This window comes from Bos taurus, chromosome 9, assembly GCF_002263795.3.
Source record: "Bos taurus isolate L1 Dominette 01449 registration number 42190680 breed Hereford chromosome 9, ARS-UCD2.0, whole genome shotgun sequence".
Classification (NCBI taxonomy): domain Eukaryota; kingdom Metazoa; phylum Chordata; class Mammalia; order Artiodactyla; family Bovidae; genus Bos; species Bos taurus.
The window spans coordinates 21,749,726-21,767,707 of NC_037336.1; the positions used below are offsets into that span (position 1 = coordinate 21,749,726).

A 17,982-nucleotide genomic window follows, 5' to 3' on the forward strand; every position below is an offset into this window, starting at 1 on the left:
AATGTCTGCTTCACCTACACCTCCTGACATTGCCGACCTTCCTATGTACTTGCTCCCAACCCTGACCCAGCTAAACATTGTACTTTCATTTTTAATACTTTTTAAAAATTTATTTGACTGATTGTAGCTGTAGCATATAGGATCTTTTTTCTTGTTGTGGCAGGCAGGATCTTTAGTTGTGGCATGCTGGTTTCCTGATCAAGGATGGAACCCGGGCCCCCTGCATTGGGAACATAGAGTCTGAGCCACTGGACACCAGGGAAGTTCTTCTAATTTTAGGTCAGAATATCTCCACTGCAAAACAGTAGTGAGGGGTGTGCTCCTCTGCTGGTTTCCTGATAACTAATGAGCCAACCTGAGGGCAGAAGAGATGCAACTTTTTTATATCAAGTCTGAATCCAGATTTCAATATCCAAAAGCTAGAGTAAGAAGAACTCAGCAAAGCTTAAGACTGGGGAGAAGTCTTAATTCTCTGCCCTAAGACACTTTCAAGAGTCATTAAAAATCTCATTATACTTGTTTCTCACTAATCTAAAAAAAGAAAATTGTCTTAAGCCTAAGATAATACTGTATCTTGCATGGTTAATTGTACAAGTCCTTTATAAAGTAGCCAAATACATCTGACCTGCTGCTGTTACTGACTGTAAAGAGTTGACTACGGTGAAAAGAAAGTGAAAAGTGAAAGTGAAAGTCAGTCGTGTCTGACTCTTTGCAACCCCATGGAATTTCCCAGGCCAGAATAGTAGAGTGGGTAGCCTTTCCCTTTGCCAGGGGATCTTCCCAACCCAGGGATCAAACCCAGGTGTCCCACATTGCAGGTGGATTCTTTACCAGCAGAGCCACCGGGGGAGCCCAAGAATACTGGAGTGGGTAGCCTATCCCTTCCCCAGCAGATGTTTCTGACCCAGGTATCAACTGGGGTCTCCTGCATTCGAGGCATATTCTTTACCAACTGAGCTATCAGGGAAGCCCACAGTGAAAAGAAGTGAAAATCAAAATACTCCGTCAATATGACTCATCATAGGTTATGTCAATGCCATAAGAGTGTGAAACAGTGTTTCCAACACCAAAAGCAATTGGATAGTGAGACCTAGGGAAAAACCTGCTTCAGGTCAGAAATGGATCTGTATGATTCACTCAATCGCTCTGAATCTACTTAATATCCAAAGGTTCTCCCATGTGTGAACTCACCAAGAAAAGGTTTCACACACTAGAGGACCTAAATGAAGGAATGATCCAAGGAATGGGTTTTAAGCCAAAAAAGCATTTGAGGCAGTAGAATCTCTTTTGTCTGTTTTGCTGCATCAAATACAGGTTAAATGCCTTCTGCGAAGGTAATTTGCAGACCTGCAAGTGAAACGTAAAGGCATTTCTTCTGGACTGAACACCTCTCAGTTTTGATCATTTCTCTTCCTGTCTTATGCCGTCTCACTCGACCCTGTTCTGTCCTTTCTTTCCTCTGCTCCATTATAATCTGCATGAGAACCTCATTTAGTTCAGCCTCCTCCACCCAGTGCCTTTGGAGAATGGAGGTTGCTTCTGTCTTTTGGGTTTAGTTTTTCCCGTAAGTATATTGTAAAAACTATATTCTTCCTTCATATCAAAACCCATGCAGTTTTTTTTTTTCCAATTTTAGTTTCCCTCTGTGAACAGCAACCTGCAATCAAAATTTTGGCAGATAAATATATTACAGGGCTTTTCATTTTATGAGTACTGCTGTTGAACTTGGGCATATTATATGGGAGGATAGAGAACATTTTTCATGCCAACCATTAACTCCTCCTCCTCTTTGTTCCCATCACACTGAAACTCCACCTCTATTACTGCATATAAAGATTTTAGTGTGTTCATTGTTATATAACCTGCTGCATGAGGGTAGGAGTAAATTTAATTTACTCTTTCATTCAACAAGCATTTGAGTGGCATCTGGGACCAAGCAGTAGACTACTGGTTGAGGATATAAAGAAGAATCCGAGTCTTCTCAAGGAGCCCACTTTTTTTACCTCATCATATGCACCTTTCCATTTGTTGAATTAAACTAAATCACTAGATACTGCCTTGGCTTGAAGATGCTGAGGGACTTTGGCCTCATTGAATAAGCAAACGTTTCTGTAACACTCTCCCCATACAACATCACACACTGGTTCCCTCTTAAGTGTCTTCAAGGAACTGTGGCTACAAAGATGACAGAGGATGGGAAGGGAAAGGTCTACCCAGGCAGTACTGGAGGTGAAGGAAGAGCCTGGGGGACAGCAGGAATTGACCTTGTCCTTCTGCATCTGTGTCTATATTGAAAGGCAGACTTGAGTAGCTCTATATCACACAGAGTTTTCTTTTATGTTTATTGACATACAGTTGACTTACAATGTTGTGTTAGTTGCTGCTGTGCCACAGAGTGACTCAGTTATACACATATGCACATTTATGTTCTTTTCCTTTATGGTTTATCCCAAAAGATTGGATATAGTTCCCTGCGCTATACAGTAGCACCTTGTTTACTCATTCTGCAGTTTGCATCTACTAAGCCCAAACTCCCAGTCTGTCCTTCTCCTTCCCTGCCCTTTAGCAACCACAAGTCTCTTCTCTATGTCTGTGGCTCTGTTTCTGTTTTGTAGATAGGTTCATTTGAGTCATATTTTAGATTCCACATATAAGTGATGTCGTACAGTATTTGTCTTTCTCTTTCTGACTTAGTATGATAATCTCTAGTTGCATCCATGTTGCTGAAATGGCATTATTTCATTCTTTTTAATGGCTGGGGAGTATTCCATGGTGTATATGTACCACAGATTCTTTGTCCGTTCTTCTGTCAATGACCATTTGATTCCATGTCTTTGGCTTTTGTGAACAGTGCTGCAGTGAACACAGGGGTGCAAGTATCTTTTTGAATTACAGTTTTGTCTGGGTATATAGTTTTGTCTGCCCAGGAGTAGGATTACTGGTCCATGTGGCAACTCTATTTTTTGTTTTTTGAGGAACCTCAATACTGTTGTCCATAGTGGTTGTGCCAATTTACATTTCCACGAACAGTGTAGTAGGGTTCTGTTTTCTCCAAACTCTCTCCAGCATGTTATTTGTTAGACTTTATAGTGATGGCAGTTCTGACCAGAATGAGATATTGCCTCATTCACACAGTATTTTTCTGCTTTTTGAACTCGACCAAACTCAGAGTCCAAAGAATCTAAAGTTTAACTCATAACTCAAATATTTCACAAAGTTTGGGCAAGCCATAAACTAAATGCTTCTTTTATATCTTTATATGGTGACCTATGGGCTTCCCTGGTGGCTCAGACAGTAAAGAATCAGCCTGCAATGCAGGAGACCTGGGTTTGATCACTGGGTCAGGAAGATCCCCTGGAGAAGGGAATGGCAACCCACTCCAGTGTTCTTGCCTGGACAATTACATGAAGAGGAGCCTGGCGGGCTAAGTCCATGGGGTCACAAAACGTCAGACACAACTGAGTGAAAGTGACTTTCACTTTCATGGTGACCTATGATCTGACACGCCACAGACACGGGTATCTAGACTGAGATGAAGAAAGAGACCTAAGTGGTAAGACCCTCTGGCCAATTAATATCACAGCAAATAATCTACAGAAAAGGGGACTTAGACTCTCCCAGGGCTCTTAAAGTTTATTTATATTCTTGGTTGTGTTATTGATTAAACCAAGTTCCTTGTTTTTAGGAGTTTCTATTTTAAAACTCCTTCCTAGGAAATAGTAGGATTTAGCCAACAGTTTAGACTTTCATCATTTGTCAACAGTTATTGAGTGCCATTCCATGCCAGGCCCTGTGTTGGGTGCTGCAGGCATGAAGGTAAATATGACTCTCTCTCTGGAATCTCCCTGTTCAGTGAAGGAATAAACAGTTAAATAAATATGCTAAAGGGAACCAGATTTTTAATCCCCCTTCAACTCACAATTGTTTGAGTCACATGTGTCTTCTTCAGAACTGAATGAGTACTTGCTAGCTTGATTGCCCATCCTTTGGAGATGCAAGTTAGAAAACTAGGGGGAAAGAAGAGACTGGCAAGGAAATGGTAGAAGGAGATGAAGGGAATAAAGTCGCTAAATCAGACTGCTGAAAGAGCAAGGGGGAAACAAGGGGACAAAGAAAAAAGTCACAGGGAACTAAAGCTGAAGACAGCATTTTGGAGGCTGATATGTGAACAACTCTGAAATACAAGAGTTTATCATGTCGAGGGTAAGAAAACAGAAGAATGGAGAAAATAATTCTGAGAACAGTTATTCTGAGGTAGGGAGTGGCATCTCCTTTATTGTTTGGTTGAGGGAGAAGAGTAAACTTAGAATATATTATAAATCATTTGGGGTCAGCCAGGCCAGGCTTCTTTATGCATGATTTTTTGCAGAGACTGAGCTACAGGGGTCCCCAAGGTTTAGTGTGCATTTGGAATACAGGCTGTATAATGAGAGTGTATAAAGGAACATGACCACTGAGTTTCAGGTTGGAAATGCCAACATTATTTAGCTAAGAAGAACTTTTCTCGAGCTGAGGGGCCCTAATGGGTGATTTATTTCAATGTAGCATTGTCTTGCAATGCCAGTGAAAGCTCCAGGAAAGCAGCTGATGCATGAATGGTTGGGCAGAATTTTAAGAAAAAAAGAAAAAAACAAGCAAGGTAGGTATTCAATAGTAAAAAGATAGAAAAGGAGTAGAAAAGAAACAGCAGACCAGAAATTCAACAGCTGAATAAAGTTGGAGAAGTTGGGCCTGTGAGCTGATATGTGTCATCCTCAGCTCTATGAAATACTATGATCCTGCTAATGCTTGGCACAGTTTTTCTTTTTTGATGAAGAACAGGTGACTTTTGGGCTTCCCTGGTGGCTCAGTGGTAAAGAATCCACCTGCCAATGAGGGAGACAAGGGTTTTTGATTTCTTATTCAGGAAGATCCCACATACTGCAGAGCAACTAACTAAACCTGTGTTCTAGAGCCAGAGAGCCATGACTACTGAGCCCAGGGACTGCAACTACTGAAGCCCGAGAGCCTAGAGCCTGTGCTCTGCCAGTAGAGAGTAGCTCCTAATCACCACAGCTAGAGAAAGCCTGTGCAGCAATGAAGACCCAGCACAGCCAAAAATAAATAAATAATTTTTAAAAAAACGGTTGATGACGAATGGATAAGAAAGTTGTGGTACATATACACAATGGAATATTACTTAGCCATTAAAAAGAATACATTTGAATCAGTTCTAATGAGGTGGATGAGACTGGAGCCTGTTATACAGAGTGAAGTAAGCCAGAAAGAAAAACACCAATATATTATACTAATGCATATATATGGAATTTAGAAAGATGGTAATGATGACCCTATATGCGAGACAGCAAAAGAGACACAGGTGTATAGAACAGTCTTTTGGACTCTGTGGGAGAAGGCGAGGGTGGGATGATTTGAAAGAATAGCATTGAAACTTGTATATTACCATATTTGAAATAGATCGCCAGTCCAGGTGTGATGCATGAGACAGGGTGCTCAGGGCTGGTGCACTGGGATGACCCTGAGGGAAGGGATGGGGAGGGAGGTGGAAGGGGGGTACAGGATGGGGAACACATGTACACCCACGGCTGATTCATGTCAATGTATGGCAAAAACCACTACAATATTGTAAAGTAATTAGTCTCCAATTAAAATGAATAAATTTTTTAAAAAACCTATACTAAAAAAAAAATGACTTTCAACCTATGACATTAAAATAAATCTGTCATATTTCCAACAAATACAGGATAGGTTTGGTGTTTTTATTTTCCCTTTAGGGGAAAACGTGTTTCTACCTCCATTCCTTCCCTGGTGGTTCAATATTATGAGTGCGTGTGTGCTTAGTCACCAAGTTGTGTCCAACTCTTTGACTCCATGGACTGTAGCCCACCAGGCTCCTCTGTCCAGGCAAGAATTCTGGAGACGTTGCCATTTCCTCCTCCAGGGGATCTTCCCGACCCAGGGATTGAACCCGCATCTCTTGTATCTCCTGCGTTGTCAGGCAAATTCTTTACCACTGTGCCACCTGGGAAGCTGACATGATGCAGTATTCTAGATCAAACACGAATCAGCATGAAATATCATGGCATGTACAAGAGACTGCAAGCTGTTCCTTGGAGCTGTGACTGGAGATGAAGGTCCATTTATGGAGTATTTACTCCAGGCCAGGCTCAGAGATGAGCCCTTTCCTTGGACCATTTCATAATTCTCATAACAATCCTGAAGTAGGTACTCTTATAATCCCTATTTGATAAATTTAGGATTAAATAACACTGCCCAAGATCACGCAACTAGCAAACAACAGAATCAGGATTCAAATAAGCAACTAAATTCCAAAGCCAATGTTTCCAGTTACAGGACCTCCTGCCACCTCACGTTATACAGTGGGGTCTGACTGCTGTCCTCCAAGTCTGTGCATCTCCAACTAGGACAGGTGTTCAGGGCTACTTGAAGTCAGAGATATATGTGGTCATTTGCCTAGTAAATCAGTTGTGCTCAAAGGCCTGTGAGGGAACATTCTCAGATAAGAAAATGTTAAAAGGGAAGAACTTTAAAATATCTTCTAAGAAAAATAAATAAGAACATCAGTTCAGTTCAGTCGCTTAGGCATGTCTGACTCTTCAACCCCATGGACTGCAGAATGCCAGGCTTCCCAGTCCATCACCAACTTCCGGAGTTTACTCAAACTCACGTCCATCGTGTCAGTGATGCCATCCAACCATCTCATCCTCTATCATCCCCTACTACTCCCGCCTTTAATCTTTCCCAGCATCAGGGTCTTTTCAAATGAGTTGGTTCTTTGCATCAGGTGGCCGAAGTATTGGAGTTTCAGCTTCAGCATCAATCCTTCCAATGAATATTCAGGACTGATTTCCTTTAGGATGGATTGGTTTGATCTCCTTGCAGTCCAAGGAACTCTCAAGAGTCTTCTCCAACAACACAGTTCAAAAGCATCACTTCTTCATTGTTCAGCTTTCTTTGTAGTCCAACTCTTACATCCATACATGACTACTGGAAAAACTATAGCTTTGCCTAGGTAGACCTTTGTTGGTAAAATAATGTCTCTGCTTTTGAATATGCTGTCTAGGTTGGTCATAGCTTTTCTTCCAAGGAGCAAGTGTCTTTTAATTTCATGGCTGCAGTTACCATCCTGCAGTGATTTTGGGGCCCAAGAAAATAAAGTCTCTCACTATTTCCATTGTTTCCCTATCTATTTGCCATGAAGTGATGAGACTGGATGCCATGATCTTAGTTTTCTGAATGATGAGTTTTAAGCCAACTTTTTCACTCTCCCCTTTCACTTTCATTAAGAGGCTCTTTAGTTCTTCGTTTTCTGCCATAAGGGTGGTGTCATCTACATATCTGAGGTTATTGATGTTTCTCCAGGCAATCTTGATTCCAGCTTGTGCTTCATCCAGTCTGGCATTTCTCATGATGTACTCTGCATATAAGTTAAATAACCAGGGTGACAATATGTAGCCTTGATGTACTCCTTTCCCGATTTAGAACCAGTCTGTTGTTCCGTGTCCAGTTTTAACTGTTGCTTCTTGACCTGCAACATACCATGGGCTAATAAACACATCACTGACTCAGTGGACGTGAGTCTGAGTGAACTCTGGGAGTTGGTGATGGATAGGGAGGCCTGGCGTGCTGCGATTCATGGGGTCGCAAAGAGTCGGACACGACTGAGCGACTGATCTGATCTGATGAATATAAAGGTAAATTATGTGATTTTGAAAAGACCTCATGCTTTTCAAAATCCATCTTTACTTGTTTTTTTTTCTTTTAGAGCTTTCAAAAAATTTTTATGAAATACTGCTGTAGACATGAGAGGCATGGAGAGCTGCAGTGGAATTGTGGTCAAGTTTACATTGGAAAGATTTTTCACAGTGAGGGGGAAGCACAAGGAGAGAATCAGGCTTCACTGGTAGAGTGGGGTGTGGATTAGAAAACAGTGAGCTCCATTCTAGATACCTGAGTCTGAGATGCCTGGCTGCCTCCAGATGTGCATGCGTGTGGGTCTGGAACTCAGGTGAGATCTTCCACAAAGACCTTGTATTGGATTGGCCAAAAAGGTCTTTGGGCTTTTTCCATAGGATGTTATTAAAAAAAAAAACCCAAGTGACCATTTGGCCAACCCAGTATCACCTTCTTGCACTACCAGCTTTCAAGGCGGCTTTCCACAACAGACACTTGAAAACCATTTGTTGAGTGAAGAAAGTGGGGAAAAGAGTATATGTACTAATAATGTGTTTGATAAGAGATTCTGGTTATGCTAAATTACAAAAATGTTCTGAATTAAAGGAACATTATTATATTATTATGTATTTATTAAATTCATACACATTTATAGGTTTCCTGTGGTATAATGATATTTATCCCTCTAAGAAAATCACTTTCAAGAGAACAAAGTTTCCCTCTAGTATTATATTAAATTATATTATATTATATATAAAAGCATTATATTAAAAGAAAAGAAAAAGCTTTCACTTTCAAAATGCCAATTGTTTGATATTTCTATAATGCAGTGATGTCACTAAAGGTAAATGTTCATCAAGAGCTTGAATAAACCCTTCCATCAGAGAACAGAAACTGTGTCTTGACTAATCTCTCAGAGGATCCTTGCCTGCCATGTGCTCCACCAAAGTTTGGCCTTTCTAAAACAAGTGGATATATGTACACAATTTTTATATGTATGATATATGTGTGTGAATATATATGTATCTGTACATGTGTGCATGCTTAGATATAACTGCATATTATATAACTATATATGTATACACATATAGAACACGGATTTTTCATGTTTTCCAATCTGAACTGCGCCGTACTACAAATCATTTGAATGTTCACTTTGCCTCAGATTTTTCTCTTGGTGCTTTCATTACTTTTCAATTTTTTAAAAACTCTACAGCCACATTTCCTAAGAGACTTATTTACTTGAGTTTCCTAGTTATAGCTTTATAGATTGCTGGGAGTTCTAGGGCCTTTTGTAACTATGAGATTGTGTTCCAACTTTATGACTCACTTTCTGGGAATCAATTTTCTCAACCCAGAGCCTACTTGATTTCACTGGCCATGATAATTTTGAAATAAACTTATATTTGTCCATAGAAACTATTATCGGCTTGGGTTTTACATTGAATTCCATTTAATGTTCACATTGCGTTTTATAGTATTTGCTTCCTTTAAGTGCACTTTTAGTGGTAAAATAAAATTTTATTTTGTAGTAAACTTCACATAAAGTGATGCAGGTGTATGTATGACCGAATATCACTACTGTCAAGTCTTACAGGTTTTAGTCTGCCTTTCCTTTTCAAACAATCATTAAGTAGCTGTGTGAGGCTGGAGGTCATAAACTAGCCTATAGCGATTTCCCTCTGAAGCAACTCATTAGAGATGTGCATTGATTATGATAGTGACCTGGGGCCCCACCTTCTCTTCATCCTCCCATTCATAACTTTCATTTGACATTGTGGGGCTCTCGATTGCCGACCCTGCTCTAGATGAGTTTACCTTTATATTCATCAGATCAGATCCGTCGCTCAGTCGTGTCCGACCCTTTGCAACCCCATGAATCGCAGCACGCCAGGCCTCCCTATCCATCACCAACTCCCAGAGTTCACTCAGACTCACGTCCATCGAGTCAGTGATGTGTTTATTAGCCCATGGTATGTTGCAGGTCAAGAAGCAACAGTTAAAACTGGACATGGAAGAACAGACTGGTTCTAAATCGGGAAAGGAGTACATCAAGGCTACATATTGTCACTGCTTCCCCTAAAGTCTGCTAACATGGAGAATGTGGCTCTCTCCACCCTTGGTATTGCAGTACAAGGAAGCAGAGCTCAAGTCCTCCACATCCTGTGACCCCTCAAACCAATCCTTGAGCAAAATTCCTCTCTCCTTGCAGGTCCAAAGGTTCCAGCCATATCACATTCCACACTTCCTTGGACTCAAAGTGCCTGTGGATTCCATGGACAATTCTCCCATGTTCAGTAAACATTTTCACACCCAACTGTGGCCTTCTTCTCTATGCCATCATTCTGGGTGACAACCTGCTCGTACAATATCCAGGTTTCACAATGTCTTGACTACCTCCTCATGTTCAATTACCTTCTTTTCCACTTTATTTCAGCCACACTGTATCATGAAAAATTTTTTAATGGTTCGAATTAAAAGGTAAACACAAAGAAGTCTCACTCCCCCATATCTACCACATCTTGTTCAAAGCACACAACCCTGATGGTTGACTATTAGGTTCTGATATTTCTTTTTTGTAAGAATTATTTATATCTATTCTTTTTGCACCCATATTTCTTCACAAATGCTACCATATTATATATACTTCTTATAAATTTCTTTCTCCACTTAACATACATCCTGGTTCAACATATCTTTTTTTTTTTTTTTTTGCTATATTTCCTATGAATGTTAGTTATAGTTACCATTTTTATTTCTATATCTTTCTGCTCTTTTTTAAACTATTTCTTTTGGTATTTAAGAAGGCTTTGCTTTTCTTCTAGGCTTAAAATAATTCTGATATATTTTGTTTAAAAAAAAAAAAAAAAAACAAGTTTACTTTTCCCTTTCTGTGGTTTCTACTCTTTGGTTTGTCAGTGCTGATATATTTTGACTGCACATATTATCTGTACAATGATGAATTTGTTTTAATTTCTACTTTTATTTTTTTGAGGGGTTGGTTTATTCCTACTTCATCAGAGCATATAATGCTTATACACTCTCCCTCTGCCCTTTGTTTTAACTTTGTATCTACACTAAAGTGTATTTAATGTGTACCATCAGTCCATGTGCCAGGGTTTCTCCAGTCTTCCTTGGGCTGGATAGAGCTCACCCTCTAGTTTCATTTGTGAATACAGCACTCCTTGAGTTCTCACATTTTTTAAACTGTTCACTTGAAGGATAATTTATCTAAATATAAAAATCTTTGGCTTGCACTTTCTATTGTTTCTTTAAAAACACAATGGAGTATTACTCAGCCATTAAAAAGAATACATTTGAATCAGTTCTAATAAGGTGGATGAAACTGGAGCCTATTATACAGAGTGAAGTAAGCCAGAAAGAAAAACACCAATACAGTATACTAACGCATATATATATGGAATTTAGAAAGATGGTAACGATAACCCTGTATGTGAGACAGCAAAAGAGACACAGATGTATAGAACAGTCTTTTGGACTCTGTGGGAGAGGGAGAGGGTGGGATGATTTGGGAGAATGGCATTGAAACATGTATAATATCATATATGAAATGAATCGCCAGTCCAGGTTCAATGCATGATCCTGGATGCTTGGGGCTGGTGCACTGGGATGACCCAGAGGGATGGTACAGGGATGGAGGAGGCAGGGGGGTTCAGGATGGGGAACACATGTATACCCATGGCGGATTCATGTTGATGTATGGCAAAACCAATACAATATTGTAAAGTAATTAACTTCCAATCAAAATAAATAAATTTATATTAAAAAAAGACAACAATAATAAAGAATTATGTAACCCTAAAAAAAAAGTTATATATGTTTATTCAGTTTGATATTATAATAAGAGATTTTAAATGACATAACACATAAAGTTACAACCATTGGGGAATTCAAAGAACAATTATTTTGAAGAAGAAACTTATAGAATTCAGGATTTATAAAATAATAAAGATAGCTTTAAGTCCAAAAAAATAAAAATAATGTTTGCTCCAAAGTTGTCTTGCTTTCACAAACTCTGATTTCAGCTTTTTCCCTTGTAAGTCTTTTGGTCTTTTTGCCTCAAGGCACAGAGATTTTTTTTGTTTTTATGATTAAAGTCTAGGAGTTTTACAGGATATGTCTCTGAACTGACCATCTGGGAGATTTTTTGAATTATTACTTTAAATAACATTTCTTTCACATTACTTTGTTTTTCTTTTTCAAGGACTCCAATTATATGTATGTGAGATCATCTTTGTCCATCATCTGTAGCTATCAATTTCTCTGATTGTTTTCCCATTTTATTTTCATGCTCTTGACTATTTTAATTCATTTCCTCAATACTCCTTGCTTTATTTTTAATTAATTCTCCTTGTATTTTAATCTTCACTTATGAGATGATTTTCTTTTTCTTCTGTTTCTTTCTAGAGTTTGCTTAGTTCTCATATTCCTCCTCGTCTCTTCTGAATTTTTGAAGTTTCTTATTGGGGAGATTTTTTAAAAATAAGTGCTTATTTTATTATATTTAATTTTATTTTCTATTCTTCATGGTTTTAGATGAATTTTCATCAAGAGAAGTGTTTTCTTATTTTTTGTCTTCTTATAGATTTTATGGTTGTTGTCCTCTATTTTTTTGTTTTTCAATATTGTGTATTTTATGGATTAGCAAAAAGAAATAATTCTATATAGACAGGTGTTGGGCATATGGTAGCTTACTAGTTTTCTCAGTTCAAGAGCACCCTCTTCTGTTGGTATAATAGACTATAATTTCTTTTAAAAGGGTACCATTGTGATAAGAAGAATTCGTTTCTCTTTTTATTTGTGATTCTGTTATTTGTTTAGATATTTGTTTTCCACTGTTCCCCGCCACCCCCCCCACCTCCGTTTTTTACCTCACCACCAATTTTTTCAATTACGCACAAGTGGGACTCTCTCAAGATCACCATCTAGGTCCCCTGCACTTTCAAAACACTTTCTTTTGACTTGCAGAAGATAGTGTTCTGATACGCAAGGTGATATAAATTTAAAAATCTATTTCTACTGCCCTCTCTTTTTCATGAAGACTCTCTCTGATTCTCTACTTTGATATGTGTTCCAGAGTTGCCTTTGCAGCTATTTATTTCCCTTCTTCTCTGTTAATGACTTTCTGATATTCTTTATCTCTTAGTTATACTGTGGACATAGATCTGTTGGTTTTACTTACTCTCCTGATCTGTATGGTTTTTGGAAGATGTGTACAGTTTTGGATTCTGGTGGCTGCAGTTTTCTTCAATTGTGTTTCTGAGGGTCCTATCCTAGAATTTTTTACTTTTCACAAAATAAGTGACCTCAACTACCAGTATTCCTTTCATTAAGATTTATAGGCTAATGACTATCAAACTTTATTTTATTGCTGGGCTCCACATCTTTTGTTTAGTGACCAATAAGATATCCCAACAGGTAACACCACAGTCATCCCTCACTTGCGTGAAACTGAATTATCTTTTACTCTCTATATATTCACATATCTACTCCTCCTGTGTCCCTCATCTTGATAAATGGTACCACCCTCCAATGTACCCTGTCACTTAAGACAGAAGGATTCTTGTTACTCCTGGTCCCAGTCAGTCTCCAAGTACTCATGATTCTACCTCCTACATATCTCAAAGCTGTCTTGCACCACTCTCCAATTTACATACTTTAGGCCAGCATCACCTCTTGAATGAATTACTCAACCAGCCTCCTAACTGTTCCACTGTTGCTTCTTCTACTACAAAGCCCACATAATTTTGATAAGACTTTATTTATGCCACCCCTCCTTCAGAAGGTCATATTGCCTTCCTGATATAGTCTAGCCCTATTATGTTTGAATGACTAGTCATAATCATCAGATGACTGTTAACCTGTCTACATTTCTCTTTCACCTGCTCTCTCCTCTCCCTTTCCACAAGGAACGGGAAGAACAGAAACGTAAGGAACAGAAACACTGTGGAAGATTGTACCCTCCAAATTGGCCACAGTATCTACTCTACAGATGCTGTTCCAGAAACATACCACTCCCCATCAAGATATCACCTACACAAAAATAAAGGATAAAAACATATGATCATGTCAATAGATGTAGAAAAAAGCATTTGACAGAATTCAACACTCACTCATGGTAAAACTCTCTACAAAGTGGGTATACAGGGAACCCAACTAAACATGATAAAGGCTGTATAAGACAAACCCACAGCTGACATCATACTCCATGTTACCAAGCTAACAACTTTTCCTCTAAGATCAAGCACAGGGCAATGATGCCCTCTCTCACCACGTTTATTCAACACAGTATTGGTAACCCTAGCCAGAGAAAGTAGCTAGAAAAAGAAATAAAAGAATATACAAGCGGGAAAGGACAGTCTCTTCAATAAATGGCGTCAGGATAATTGGACCACTCTCTCATGCTGTACACAAAAATCAACTCAAAATGGATTAAAGACTTAAACATAAAACCTGAAACCATGAAACTCCTAGAATAAAACATAGGGGATAAATTCCTTAGCAATGATTTTTTTTTAATTTAACACCAAAAGCAAAGGCAACTAAAGCAGAAATAAACAAGTGGGACTACATCACACTAAAATGATTCTACTTAACAAAGGAAGCCATCAACAAAATGAAAATGCAACCTATGGAATGGGAGAAAACCTTTGTAAACCATATGCCTGATAAGGGGTTGATATCTAAAATGCACTAAAGTATATTTTTAAAAATTCAGTTGTCTCAATAGTGGAATAAACAAAAATCTGATTTTATAAAAGGCAGAGGAACTGAATAGAAGACATAAAAACAATCAACAGGTATATTTGAAAGGTGTTAAACATTACTAACCATCAGGGAAATGCAAAGCAAAACCACAATGAGATTTTATGTTACATCTGTTAAAATGACTATCATCAAAACGACAAGAAACAACAAGCATTGGTGTGCATGTGGAGAAAGAATCTTTGTGCATTGTTGGTAGGAATGAATGAAATTGGTGCAGCCACTATGGAAAACAGCATGAAGCTTCCTCAAAAAATTAAAGTTAGAAATACCATTATGATCCAGCAATCCCATTTGTAGGTACTTCTGAAGGAAATGAAATCACTATATCGAACAGATAAGCTGCATCCCCAAGTTCACTGCAGCATTATTTACAACAGCAAGACATGAAAACAACTCAAGTGTCCATTGAGGGATAAATGAATGAAGAAAATATGATATGTAATATGTAATATTTTTCATCTATACAAAAGAAAGAAATCCTGCTATTTGGGACACTATGGATGAATCTTCAGGGCATTACATTAAGTGAAATAAATCAGATAGAGGAAGACAAATAATGAATTCACTTATATGTGGAATCTGAAAAAAAAAAAAAACCCACATAAACAAAATAAATTGGTAATTGTCAGAGGCAGGATGGGTTCAGGTCAGAGCAAAATAAGTGAGGGTGGTCAAAAGGTACAAACTTCCAGGTATAAAATAAAGAACCCCTGGGGATGTAATGTATAGCATGGTTCAGTTCAGTTCAGTTGCTCAGTCGTGTCCAACTTTTTGCGACCCCATGGACTGCAGCATGCCAGGCTTCCCTGTCCATCACCAACTCCCAGAGTTTACTCAGACTCATGTCCATTGAGTCAGTGATGCCATCCAACCATCTCATCCTCTGTCGTCCCCTTCTCCAGCCTTCAGTCTTTCCCAGCATCAGAGTCTTTTCCAATGAGTCAGTTCTTCACATCAGGTGGCCAAAGTATTGGAGTTTCAGCTTCAGCATCAGTCCTTCCAGTGAATATTCAAGACTGATTTCCTTTAGGACTGACTGGTTGGATCTCCTTGCAGTCCAAGGGACTCTCAAGAGTCTTCAACACCACAGTTCAAAAGCATCAATTCTTCAGCACTCAGCTTTCTTTCCAGTCCAACTCTCACATCCATACATGACTACTGAAAGACCAAAGCTTTGACGATGGACCTTTAACTATGGTTAACAATATTGTATATTTGAAAGTTGTTAGTGGAGTAAATCTTTCTCTCTTTTTAATATCTTTTTTACTTATTTATTTGGCTGCACTGAGTCTTACTTGCGGCACACAGGATCTGGCATCTTCAGTTGCAGTCTGCAGACTCTTAGTTGTGACATGTGGGATCCAGTTCCCTGCCAAGGGATTGAACCCAGGCCTCCTGCATTGGGAACAGGGAATCCTAGCCACTGGACCACCAGGGAAATCCTGAGAGTAGATCTTAAAAGTTCTCATCACAAGAAAAAAAAAAAATGTAACTACATGAGGTGGTAGATGTTAACTAAACTTCTTCTGGTGATCATTTTATTAAATATATATTAATCATGTTGTATACCTTACATAAATACAATGTTATGTGTCTATTGTATTTCAGTAAAACTTAAAAATTAAATTTAAAAATAAATATAAAGAAAGTCTAAGCATAGCTGAAATTCTTGAAGGTAGATAGGTGCCTGGGGGAAAGAGGACTTGGGGAGGGCAGAAGAGAGGAGGAATAAAGGACTAATATTTCCATTATAAACATTGAAGAAATACTTGAAAAATAAATCTATTTTAATTATTTTAAGTATGTGTTTGATTTTAAATAATTAAAATAGATTTTTTTTTCTCCACCTGGAATTTATATTGGTATACAAAGTGAGATAGAGATCTAACATCATAGTTTTCCAACTGCCTATCTAGTTGTTATCTAGGGTAATTTTAATTACAGAAAAAAAAGCTGCTCTTTTTTTCCTTCTTCTCTTCTCCTTCTCATATTGTTGTCTTTTCATGGAGCACTGAGAAACAGAAATATATGGTCAGACACACACCTCATCCCTCTAATTCTTTAAGGCCAGTTCCATGCCCTTAGATAATTTATAGCTACTTACATTCGAGTCACACTACAGATAATCAGAGAGGTCAGAAATATCAGGTGCAATAGCAGAACTAAGTTTTTAGAGGATTTTGGTGATGGGCACATTGAGAACCTTTGCTTCACATAAGTATTTCCTGGAGACCTCCAGGGGCTCTTCATTTATTGTAAATTAAACAGCCTAGCACATGCAAAAGTATTTTAAATCATTGGGGGAAATGGAAATTAAAACCACAGTGAGATACCACTGTACACTGACCTGAATGACTAAAACCAATAGATATATTAAAATACCTATAACACCAAATGTTAATAAGGATTTGTAGCAACTAGAATTCTCATAAATTGATAGTAGGATTATAAAACGGTACAATCTCTGGAAAATTTTCTGGAAGTTTCAGAAAAAATTAAACATACATTTATTACTATAACCAGCAAATTCACTCCTAGATCTTGGTCAAGATAAAATATAATGTTGCCATTCTCCCAAATCATCCCACCCTCTCCCTCTCCCACAGAGTCCAAAAGACTGTTCTATACATCTGTGTCTCTTTTGCTTTCTTGCTTACAGGGTTATCGTTACCATCTTTCTAAATTCCATATATATGTGTTAGTATACTGTATTGGTGTTTTTCTTTCTGGCTTACTTCACTCTGTATAATAGGGTCCAGTTTCATCCACCCATGATACAGGATGCTTGGGCTGGTGCACTGGGATGACCCAGAGGGATGGTATGGGGAGGGAGGTGGGAGGGGGGTTCAGGATGGGGAACACGTGTATACCTGTGGTGGATTCATGTTGATGTATGGCAAAACCAATACAATATTGTAAAGTAATTAACCTCCAATTAAAATAAATAAATTATATATATATATATATATATATATATAAAATGTTGCAAAAAGACTTGTACAATGATGTTTAAGTTGCTTCATTTATCATAGCTCCAAACTGGAAGCAGCACAGGGCTTCCCAGGTGGCACTAGGGGTAAAGAACCCGCCTGCCAATGCAGGACACATAAGAGACGCAGGTTTGATCCCTGGCTGGGGAAGATCCCCTGGAAGACGGCATGGCAACCCACTCCAGTGTTCTTGCCTGGAGAATCCCATGGACAGAGGAGGCTTGGGGGCTACAGTCCATAGGGTCGCACAGAGTCGGACATGACTGAAGCAGCTTTGATCTGAAGCAGCACAGGTGTCCACTAATAGACTAAACTGTGGTATATTCGTATAATGAAATAGTACTCAGAAATAAAGAAGGACAACCTACTGACACAAACAACATGAGTGAATCTCAAAAACGTTTTGATGATTCAAAAAAGGTATTATGGGCTGATTCGTGTCCCCCACTCCCACCTCCAAAATGTTTATATTAAAGCCCTATTAGTGGTAATACCTCAGTATATGACT

The 17,982-nt window shown here is 38.5% G+C and overlaps 1 long non-coding RNA gene across 5 annotated transcripts in view; it reads left to right on the forward strand.

Moving 5' to 3' along the window:
- LOC107132757 (uncharacterized) overlaps positions 1 to 17,304 on the forward strand; it is a 254,276-nt gene extending 236,972 nt beyond the window's left edge. For 3 of the 5 annotated variants that reach the window (XR_009495973.1, XR_001500952.3, XR_003036287.2), the window contains one exon: positions 9,908 to 10,369. This is a non-coding gene — a long non-coding RNA (uncharacterized lncRNA). Of the gene's footprint in view, positions 1 to 163; positions 9,131 to 9,907; positions 10,370 to 13,625 lie in introns of those variants that run through there. The other 2 variants (XR_001500953.3, XR_001500954.3) reach the window with 2 other exon arrangements.
- The last annotated feature ends 678 nt before the right edge of the window (positions 17,305 to 17,982 follow it).